The 11,717-nt window shown below is 47.5% G+C and overlaps 1 long non-coding RNA gene across 1 annotated transcript; it reads right to left on the bottom strand.

Moving 5' to 3' along the window:
• Positions 1-1,534: 1,534 nt before the first annotated feature.
• Positions 1,535-9,170, bottom strand: LOC132535223 (uncharacterized). Its single transcript, XR_009546992.1, has 3 exons — positions 8,987-9,170; positions 7,499-7,624; positions 1,535-1,619 (listed from the first exon to the last, which is right to left on the bottom strand). It is a non-coding gene; the product is annotated as an uncharacterized LOC132535223 (long non-coding RNA).
• Between the last annotated feature and the right edge of the window lie 2,547 nt (positions 9,171-11,717).

Below are 11,717 nucleotides of genomic sequence, written 5' to 3'. Positions count from 1 at the left end.
AGAGCCATCCTGTTTTCTGAAGTGTAACCCACAGAGAGAATCTCCATTCTGCTTGAGAGCAATGTTCTTACCCTTTCTAAAGCCTCCAGGTGGGGCTGGGGAAACAGCTCAGCACTGGAGCGCAGGACTGGCACACCAGTGGACCCAGAGACCCCCAGGTTCTAGCCTAGACATTGCCTCAGTCTGGTCTTTGTCTGTTTGTCTCTTTCACAGCAGTAAGAAAAGCCTTTAAAAACCCACCTGGGAGTAGGGCACCAAAGTAAAAACCCTAGGTTGAAGGTGAGGGTGGATGTTTGGCTTCATGGGGCGGTGGGGGGGGGGTGTGTGGTGGTTAGGGCCACAGTCTTTTGGTGGTGGGAATGGTGTTTATGTACACTCCTATTAATTTGTAGTTATATAAATCACTATTTAATTAATATGAGAGGGAAAATTGATTGAATGTCTCAAACTTTTTAATGCACAGACCATAGGCTGAGTCTTTGATATGTTGACTCTCTTAAAAGCTTAGACCAGGAAGAACAGAAGCAACCAGTGGCACAGCTATATACAAATAATGTCAAAGGACATAAATTATGGTGATGTCGTGTATGATACAGCAAATCCTAACAAAGGGATTTTTCAAAGTTGACCCAATTGCCAAATAATGTGATTATAGCAATAACCATCTATTGCCTTCTTAAACCCTAAGACAGCAAGAACCTCCCACTTCCTCTATAAAGCCTATATTTCCCCAGTCCTGGAACCTCTAGGGTGGGGCTCACTCTCCTGCATGCTTCTTTCAATTCATGCCAAATGATACTGCATCCGCTGACGCCAACCTAATCAAGACAATGAGTATCACCTCAGCATGCTTCACTTCAGACTGTGTCCAGAGACGTCAGGCATGGAATGTCAGCCCTTCAGCCTCATTACTCGGGTGAGACCTTTCCTTTCATAGGATTCTCTAATTCCATTCCAGGTGGTTCACTTTCTAACAAAGTCCCAAAACCTAGATATAGACCAGGTCCCCTGAGATAGAGCATATGTTCACATGGATCCATAAATTAGGGCAAAATATATACCTGAAAGCAAAAGCACACAATAGTCTGCAGTGAGTCAGTATAAAGTTCCTTATGAAATAATATCTAGTTAGACTTAGGTACCCTGAACAGTGCTCTGGTTAAAAGAAAAAGAAAAGAAAAGAAAAGAAAAGAAAAGAAAAGAAAAGAAAAGAAAAGAAAAGAAAAGAAAAGGAAAGGAAAGGAAAGGAAAGGAAAGGAAAGAAAAGAAAAACCCACCTGGGGTTGGGATGGGGAGGTAGATAGCATAATGGTTATGCAAAGAGGTTCTCATCCCTGAGGCTCCAAAGTTCCAGGTTCAATTCCCCACCACCACCATAAGCTAGAACTGAGCAGTGCTCTGGTAAAAAAAAAAAAACAGACCAAAAACCCACCTCATCTTCTATTTAAGGAATTGTTTCGGAAAGTATGGGTCCACTTTTGCAACGTATTTAATTTTTTCAGACCCCTGGCTGAGTTTTCCAAAAGGTGCTTACATGTCGTGCTGGGAAGCAAGTCCACTGGTGGGATCACGGTGGCCGCCAGAAGGATGAGTAATGCCAGTACCATGGTGGTCACATCCTGGGGACACAAAGAGGGAAACCCACGTCACCACCAGCCCCCAGTCTGAAGTGAGGTGTCCACATGAAGCCACCTGGGAAGCTTCTGGTGCACCCACAGTACCAACTGGACCCTTCTCAGACTCTGCCTTCCAAAGGGAGATTCGCGGCCTAGGCCCGAACAGCTAGTGTCTATTACCACAATAGTCCGCAAACAGCTTCATTCCTCACTCTGGCCCCCAGAGCTTGGGAACAGGCTCCCCTGGGGGCAGAACTGTTAGAACAACCCACAGGAAAGGGGAGGCCCAGCAAGGGGTCCAATAAAGCCAAGATGGGGCTGGGCATAGACCAGAGCAGCTCTGATGATACAGGTCACAGGTGTGACTGCTAGAGCTAAGAGCAAACTTTCCACCACGGGCTACTTTGACCCAAGCCAGCCAGGTAGGAAATGGCCTCCTGAGAGTGTTTCAAAGTGGGGGAGAGGAACTTTGAACCCCAAACTCAGAGTGAGCAGTGGGGCTGGACTGAGTTTCAGATGAGCCCAGATGGAAGCAGGCCCAGAGAGGTTATCAGGATAAGGAGATAGCTCAGCATCAAGCTTAGGACTTGCAGGTGTGGGGTTCTGGGTTTGAGCCCCAGCACTGCCATATGTCAGAGCTGAGCTGTGGCTGTGGGCTCTCCCTCTCATAACAACTTATACTTTAAAAAAAATATTAAGATTTTATTTATTGATTCATGAGAAATGATAGGAGAGAGAGAAAGAACCAGACATCACTCTGGTACATGTGCTGCCAAGGATTGAAGTTAGGACCTCATGCTTGATAGTCCAATGCCTTATCCACTGCGCCACCACCTGGACCACTAAAAGAAAAAAGAAATTATTTTTAAAAAGGAACTGGAGGGCTAGGCGGTGATGCGCCTCATTAAGTGCACATACTACCATGTGCAAGGATCTAGGTTCTAACCTCCGGCTCCCCACCTGCAGGGCGGACACTTCATGAGCAGTGAAGCAGGTCTGCAAGTGTCTTTCTCTCTCCCTCTCAATCTCTCCCTCCTCTCTCGATTTCCCTCTGTCCTATTCAATAAAAAAATAATAAAATTTAAAAAATGGTTTCTGGGAGTGGTGGATCCAAGCTCCAGCGATAAGTCTGGGGGCAAAAGTGCAGTGAGTGTTTGCACCTGCTCAGGCACTGGGTCCACAGCTGTGGCTCCACATCACAGAATGGTGGAGGAACTCAAGGCAGTGGTAGAGACACTGAGTTTCCTCTGAACTTTTTTTTTTTTGGCACCAGGGTTATTGATGGCACTCAGTGTCTAAACTGTTCCTGGTGGCTGTTTTTCTCTTTTAATTTTTTTTCTTTTTTTACTTTATAAGACAGAGAGAAATGGAAAGGGAAGGGGAGGCAGAGACAGACAGAAAGACACCTGCAGACCTGCTTCACTACTTGTGAAACTTTTCCCCTACAGGTAGGCAGTGGGGGCTCGAACCCAGGTCCTTGTACATGGTAATGTGTGCATTCCACTGAGTGCACCACTACCCAGCCCCTTCCACTGAACGTTTTCAGACTTCTTTCACAAGACTGAACTTTGCAGCCTGTCCCCCCTACCCTGTCAGTGTAGGATCCCCCTCTCTATCTGATTCTTCTTGCTGGGATCTCTCCCCACTGCCTCTGTTACTTTCCAGTTGCCAGGGAAGAAAGGGAGTCTGTGCTGTGAGGTCATTCTCCAAAGATCGATCAGCTGGTATAAAAAAAAAAAAAAAAAAAAAAAGACTCCCCTCCTGCACGGGCGGTGAAGCAGGTCTGCAGGTGTCTGTCTTTCTCTCCCCCTCTCTGTCTTCCTCTCCTCTCTCCATTTCTCTCTGTCCTATCCAACAACGATGACATCAATAACAACAATAATAACTACAACAATAAAAAAAGGGCAACAAAATGGAATTTTAAAAAGTGCGAAAGAAGAAACTGGAACGCAGTGGGGGCTGGGCGGTGACACACCTGTGTGAGTGCATTCATTATAATGTACAATGTGAACATTATACGCTTCACAAACAAGCAGTGAAGTAGAACTGCAGGTGTCTCTCTTACTATCTCCCTATCTCCCCCTTCCCTCAGTTTCTGTCTCTAGCCAAAAATATAAATAAAATGAAAAAAGCCTTTTTTTTTGCCTCCAGAGTTATCACTGGGGCTCGGTGCCGGCACTATGAATCCACTGTTCTTAGAAGCCGTCTTTTCTTATAGGGTAGGGCAGAGAGAAATCAGGAGAGGAGGGGAAAACAGAGGGGGACAGAAAGACACCTGCGGACCTGCTTTACTGCTCGTGAAGCGATCCCCCTGCAGGTGGGGAACCAGAAGCTCAAACTGGGACCCTTACACCGGTCCTTGTGCTTTGTACTGTGCACTTAACCCAGTGCGTTTAACTCAGTGCATTAACACGGTGTGCTTACTACCTAGCCCCCAAAATGAATTTTTTTTTTAGTGAATGGAACACAGAGGGGCCAGAAGGCAGTCACCTAATTGGACATACAAGTAGCATGAGTTTAAATTTTCATTAAAGGTTTTTTTTAAAAAAATAGGGCAAGCACTGGCATATCTGGTTAAGTGTACACATTACAATGCACAAGGACCTGGGTTCAAGACCCTCATCTTCACCTGCAGGGGGAAAGCTTAACAAGTGGTGAAGCAGGGCTGCAGATGTCTCTCTGTCTCTTTCCCTCTCTATCTCCCCCTCCCCTTTCAATTGCTTTCTATCTCTATCCAATAATAAGTAAATAAATAAATTTTAAAATGAAAGTATTTTTTAAATCACTAATAAAAATTTATTTTTTTAAAAAAAAAGTCTTTTGGATGACCATTATGCTGTCAACACTCTTTTCAGTCCTTATAATTAATTATAAAAATAAATTATACTTCAGTTTCAGAAAGAAAAAGAAATTTTTAAAAATTGTGTCAATTATCTGGTCCCCCCCCCACTCCAGTGTTGTTCTGGCAGGAGCACAGCAGACAGATAGTACTCCATATGTCTAGGAAATAGCAGAAGACGTTCTTCATTGCTTTCTTCTTAATCTACTTTTTAGTTGGCTGCCACCTTTTATTACTGAGACTAACAAAATGTCACACCAGAGAAGACAGAAACAGCATAGAAATCATCCAGTTCCTTTTTTCAAATAAGCTTACCTGTTGCGAATCAGAACTATGCCACTTTTAATAATAATAATAAATAATAAACTTCCCTGCTTGCTTTATTTATTTATTTATTTATTTATGGAGATGGCACACCATGTAGGAAGTGAATTTTTAGAATGGCAGTAGCAATATAAAAAGACATCAGAATAAGTTTAAATTTTGCAGTGAGGGAGATTTGAGTGAGTAAAACGGAAACCTGAGTCATTTTCTAGGCCTGCGAAACAAAAAATAAAAAAGAAACAAACAACAAAACACAACAAATTCCTCTTCAAAATTAAGAAAGTGATATCTTTGAGCAGATTGCAGTTCCTGGAAAGAAGTTGCATCGCTTCTAATTTTGTACCAGCTTATTTATTTATTTCTTCTGCAAGAGCCATTTTAGGTCAGGGAACAAATGCAAAATCAATATCCCCTAATGACTTATACTAACTAGCAAAGTAAGAAGTGAAATCAAACTTATGGAAATAATAAACACCTCTCATTTTCAATTAAATAACTAAAGTAGGTAACGAAGTTGTTGAACAGCTTGATGGGAAGAGAATTACATATCTAACGTGGCCCAGCCAGCCACCCCTAGAATTTGTCTCGATTTTTTTTAAATATTTATTTATTTATTTATTTATTTATTTATTCCCTTTTTGTTGCCCTTGTTGTTTGTCTTCATTGTTGGATAGGACAGAGAGAAATGGAGAGAAGAGGGGAAGACAGAGGGGGAGAGAAAGATAGACACCTGCAAACCTGCTTCACCGTCTATGAAGCAACTCCACTGCCGGGGGCTCAAACCAGGATCCTCACACTGGTCCTTGAGCTTTGTGCCACGTGCACTTAACCCGCTGCGCTACTGCCTGACTCCCCTCATGTCCTGATTTTATAGCTGCTAGATGTGGAATTGTCTTTCAAATGTAATCATTCAAGAAAACTTGATGGATATTTTTTGTTTGTTTTTTACCACTGACTTTTTCCACATCTTTTTGTCTCATTTTTTTTATTTCTACCCTTATTCGTATTTTATATGAATTCTATGAAGAGTTTTTGGATTCCAAAAAAATGATGCCTTTGAGAGAAAATCACTTGTCTTAGAAACGAAACAGGCATCTAAACGCTACCAAGAATGGCATCTTCCATGAGCTAGGTAAATCCCACACAAAGCAGGACTTCTCCACGGCTTTAACAAGTTTACCTGTGCTTTCTCCAATCCTGTTGGCTCCCTGCTTTAGTTCCTGAAAACACCTCCAACCTGTGCCCTTGATATTTCTCTCCTTGGCAGGGCAAGTCCCCTTGCTGGCAAAGCAACCCAAACCTCTTTGGGTGTTTCTCTTGTCTGTAAGATGCCCAGTGGGTGATGTTTTGTTGCCAGGAACAAAGTCCCTTGGCGTGCTTAAGTCGATATTGAAATGACAACGTGTTCAACCCATCTTTCTTCTTGTGGCTGCTAGTGAAAACTTGGCTAAATCAGAAAAGTTAACCCAGGGTGCTGGGGAGGCAGCATAATGGTTCTGCAAAGGACTTTCTTGCTTGAGGCTCTGAGGTCCCAAGTTCAATTCTCAGCACCACCATAAGCCAGAGCTGAGCAAAACTCTCTCTCTCTCTCTCTCTCTCTCTCTCTCTCTCTCATATAAAATTTGTTATATAAACAAATACCTCACTTATTCACAAATGGTGAAGCAGTGCTGCAAGTGTCACTCTCTTTCCCTCTCTATCTCCCCCTTCCCTCTGGATTTCTGGCTGTCTGTATCCAATAAATAAGTAAAAGATAATTTTTTTTAAAAAAAATAATGAGAAGAAAAAGGAGGAGAAGGAGAAGGAAGAGGAGAAAAACCAGTCCAGAAAATTGTCAACTAGGGGTCAAATTCAGTGGCACAAAGCAGACTGATCCTCCCTTCAGTGAGCTAAAGATGTTAGCACTTCAGGCCTCCTAAAACTTGTCCAAGTGGTTGAATCCGATGCCTGGTCCTTGCTTGATTTCTTCAAAATGTGGGGAGAAAACCATCCTAATATCTAGCACCCAAGGCCAAACCACCTTTCTAGAAAAGAGGCAAGTCCAGAGCACCAGCAGCGGACTTCCCCGCTGTTCCTGAGAAGCGGCCAATTCTCCTGAAGCTTGAGCCCTGAGGCATTTCCCCCTCATCTGTGCTTACCTCTCTGCCCAGGGCACTAGGTTGCTGCCTGTGTGGTAATTCAAAACCCCGTTTCTGGAGCCTTTTGAGTCAGCCTTGTGCCCTGAGCCCTACAGACTCCTGATCTCAAAGGATTCATGCTCTGCTGGGCCCTTAGAAGGCAAAGTCTGTGACTTCCCTTTCCCCCCTGAATAATGCAACCAGTAGGGACCACCCACCCTTCAGGTCCCGATTTGTTCAATCATCAATATAGCAAGGCACAAAATACTACACCTCTTGGCTAGGCCCACTGCAAATCCCACCACACCACCATGCCCCCAGGAAATCCTTACAACCCCAAAAAGTAAACAACAGAAACAGGTTGAATCTGCCATGTTTTTCTCTCTAATGACTCAGAAGACTTTTGGCCCCTATCTGCTGACATAGCCCTAGACTGTCACCACTACCCCTTAATGCCAGCATTGTCACCTAGACTCCAGCAACTGCCCTGGGGGAAGCCAGCATCTGAGCACAGAAAAAAAAAAAAATCAGTCACACTCCCCACTGAGAAATGTCACCTGGCTGCTGGCCATTCCACCTCCCATCCCCAGTCCTGAACATACCTGTCTCTAGTGACCTGTGGTCTCTGCTCAGGAGAAGGCCAGAACCAAGTCCCCAGTGTCCCCTGCGTCCCCCTGGCTGGAACTGGTGGCAGGCTCAGTGTCTAGCAGGTTCTCTTGCTGTCAGCCCTGCACGAACAAAATTGAATGAGTTTCCCACTCCTCACCCGTCTAGTCTTGGGGGTCCAAGAGCCCCCCAGAGCTGGTGGCCAGTAGCAGCTGGAAAGCCACAGTGCCCCCACCCCCTGTACCTTGTGTTTTGGGGATCTGCCTGAACTGTATGTCAGTTGACACAAGCAAATGAGGTAATTTGATTTCCAAAAAACCCTGCCATGTTTTTGACATGCAAACTTTTAACAAATGCTGCTGCGTATACTCAGCTCTTGTCTAATAATCCTACGAAAGGGCATCACTTGTCACCCAAAATAGCTGCTGCGCCAGATACTAAGGTTCAGGGCCTGAAGAGCCATCCACCCTGGGGCAGCATCCAGAGAAAGTGGTTACTCCTCAGGCCTGTGCAAATTGTAGGCTAAACAGGCTTGGAAGAGATGCTGACGTTTTTTGCCCCATCCTCCATCCCTTTATTAGCACTGTATTTTGGAGTCCCCCCCCCCCCCCCCCCGTCCATGTGTGGAAATATGCCGCTTTGCATATGCCCCCAGGACATTCCACCTTGAGTTGGCAACTTTTGTATAAAGCCCAGCAGGCTGTCCCCTGCCCCTGTCCCCTGCCCCTATCCCCTGCTCCCTGCCCCTGAGAGGCAACTTGCAGAAACCCTTCAGTTAGAGGCTGCACAGACAGACAGTGGCTTCTGCTGCTGTTTCTTCATGGGTGGCTTTCTTCACAAGCTCTGACACTCCTCACCAGGATCCTTCTCTTCTCCCCCTGCCCAAGCCTGTGGACCCACTTTTCTAAGACATCGGGGCTGCCTGCATGTTCTCCTCGGGGAGTAGCAGGAAGTACAGTGAGCACAGAAACATCTGCAGGGGCAGATAGCATAATGGTTCTCGTGCCTGAGCTTCCAAAGTCGTAGGTTCAATCCTCCATACCGCCATAAGCCAGAGTTAAGCAGTGCTCTGGCAAAAAAAAAAAAAAAAAAAAGGGAAAAAAAAGTGCAGGGTTGGGGGTGTTCTTGGGAAGTGAGTCACTCTGCCAGTACTGGCAGCACCCGGGTCCTGAGACTCATGGCAACGGGACACCTCACGCGGCACTGGGGGCTACCTACGCCACATTTGGTGGCCATCTCTGCCCCATCCCTGCTGAGCACAGAGTGAGTGGGGACTTGCTTCTCCTTCCTTTCGCCATCGCCATGCTCATCCTATGTGTTGACACTGCTTACTCTGAGTCCATGCAGCCCCCACCCGCTTGCCCACTTCCCCAGCCCCCCAGGCTGGAATGGCTGCCAGGGTGGACACAGGCCATGCAAAGACACTCAGTGTCCCACACCCTACCCCCACCCCTGTGCTGACTCAGCCCCGGGTCCCCACTTACTGAGAGGCTCCTTCTGGAGCCACAGCTGCAGGGACATTGAAAACGAACCTTCTCTCTGGGGCGCTCGGTCTCTGACTTGGGGCCCCGTCTTCACTGTTTCATCACCACAGCTGGAAGGGTCGCACCCCACCTGCTTCCTCCCCAGGAGGTAGCCTGATGGCTGAGCCCCAGCAGCCCTGGGAGCTGGCTGGTCACTGCATGTCCCTAAGGGCGGCACTGCTGTCAGAGGACAGGCTCTGGGCAGCCCACAAGCTATGATCTGATAAGTGGCTTCTGCGGTCCTTGTTGTCCTGCCTGTGGGACTGTGCTCAGAGCAGGGGTAGAAATGAGCGTCACCCTCTGCCCCCACACCCCCTACACATACCCCGTGACATGGGGACAGCCCCCACCCCGTGAGCCCTCAGAGAGCTACCATCTCTGTTCCCCTCAGGTTGAGTGTCCAGTGGGCTCCAGTCCCACACAGGACACTGGGCTTGGAGATGACAAGGGCAGGGATGGGGGGGAGTCAGAGGGAGGTTAGGCCTCCAGGCTGTGCTTTCTGGGCAGGACCTGGCCTCCCAGAAAGTGTCCCTGGTGTTGGGTGCGCCTGTGGGTGCCATGAGCCGCTGGCATTTAGGGCCTTGTCTGTAGACCGTGATGGTGCCCAGTTGGCCTGGACTCAGAACCCCACCTCCCAGTGTCTCCCACACCAAGGTGGCCCCATCAAGGTTAACACAACAGGTTAGGCTTTGCTGCCTATGGCGTCATGGCTGGCTGGGGGATTCTGGAGTGACTGACGTGGCCGGGAGTTGTGGGGGTGAAACAGGTGAGAACACCAGGTCCTGACCTTTGAAGGGGGCTTTCCCCTGGGTCTGGGTGAGGACTCTGGGCAGCTGGGGCAGAGACAGGAGCCTGAGACGTGGTCCCCTCAGGCATATGCAGAGGTGGCTGGGTAAAGAGGGCCAGACTCTAAGAGACTGCTGTGCTCACCCAGCCTGTGGAGGCTTTGCCTCTAGGGTGAGGCTGTTCACAGGATCCACCACAGCCAGAAAAAGGGAAACGGGAAATGGGATATGCTCCTGGGAAAAGGAAGATGAAAGAAGGAGCAAAAAGGGACCCCCCCCCTTTTTGAAAAGCTCAGCTGCACACAGCCACCCCCCCCCACTTGGTCTCACTCTCCATGGGTCACATTTTCACATGGCAGCCAGGGAAGCCATGGTGGCTCCACCTCCATGGTGACAGTGAGCTCTGACCCGACCACATGTCCTCTGTTCTTCTCCTCCTTCATTTCTTCTTTAATGTATATATTGGCTAGAGAAAGAAACTGGGGGGGGGGGAGTCAGGTGTGGCGCAGCGGGTTACGCGCACGTGGCGCAGAGCGCAAGGACCGGCGTAAGGATCCCAGTTGGAGCCCCCGGCTCCCCACCTGCAGGGGCGTCGCTTCACAGGCGGTGAAGCAGGTCTGCAGGTGTCTGTCTTTCTCTCCCCCTCTCTGTCTTCCCCTCCTCTCTCCATTTCTCTCTGTCCTATCCAACGACAACATCAATAACAGCAACAATAACTACTACAACAATAAAAAAAACAAGGGCAACAAAAGGGAAAATAAATAAATATTTTTTAAAAAAAGAAAAGAAATTGAGAGGGAAGGGGAGATAGGAAAAGAGAGGAAGCAGACACCTGCAACACTGTTTCACCACTCTGGAAGCTTTCCCCTTTTCGCCTGCAGGTGGGGGCTAGGAGCTTGAACCTGGGTCCTTGAGCACTATAATGTATGTGTGCAGCCAGGTGCACCACCACCCAGTTTGCTTCCTCTCTCTCTCTCTCTCTCTCTCTCTCTAAAAGTTACCCTGGAGCAGTAAATCCCTGAAAATGACCCAAAACTAAAGATATTGAAATGAGAGAACACGCAAGAGAAAGAGAGAGTCATTGTGCCTTATTTGTAAAACTAATATGAGGGTGGTTAGGAGACATGCATTTTAAAGGCTGAAATATGTAGATCATAACAGCAACTATCAAGAACTGTTAAGATTACAGGGTATGAAGGAAGTGTGACTCAAGTGTGCTAGGACAGCACAAATACTTACTGTCCGTGTGTGTTTGCACAGTCTCATTCTGGATCAATGCCCCTGATAGGCCTGTTATCTCTGAGTGTTAGGTGTGCCTGGGGCCCTGACCAGAGACAAACAGCCACAGAGACCACAGGGAGGAGCCCTGAGAAGCCTTCAGTTTCTGCCAAGGCTCCAGGTTTTCATTAGGAGCTAAAACCTAGAGATAACAGTGGGAGCAGGATTGTCCCAGGCAAAGCTGCTCGTTCCTTTGGGACGCGTGGTGGTGACACTTCCAGTCATGGTGACAGTGAAAGCAGAATCTTTTTGGATCTGCCCAAGTCCCTTCACACATGTGTCCAGGGTCATAGCTGGCGGCGTGGCCAAGTCAGGGGCTAGGGGACCAGGTGACAGCACACTGCACCTGTCGGGGTCAGACCATACAGTGTGTGTGGGCTGGAGAGAAAGTTGCAGCCACAGAGGCTCAATCTAGTTCAGGGTGTGTGTGTGTGTGTGTGTGTGTGTGTGTGTGTGTGTGTGTGTGTGTATGAACCCAACTCCTCATACCTACAAACTGCCACTACTGAGGCCTCCCCAGGCAAAGTGTATCATTTTTATTTTAGGGGAGAGGCAGAAGAGAGAAAGACAAAACGTGAGGAGGCCAAGGGGGAAAACAGAGCTCATAGCATGGTTCCACTATCCACAAG

The sequence above is a fragment of the Erinaceus europaeus genome, chromosome 21 (genome assembly GCF_950295315.1).
Source record: "Erinaceus europaeus chromosome 21, mEriEur2.1, whole genome shotgun sequence".
Classification (NCBI taxonomy): Eukaryota; Metazoa; Chordata; class Mammalia; order Eulipotyphla; family Erinaceidae; genus Erinaceus; species Erinaceus europaeus.
Note: the sequence above shows the minus strand (reverse complement) of the source record. Positions and strands in the feature narration are given on the sequence as shown.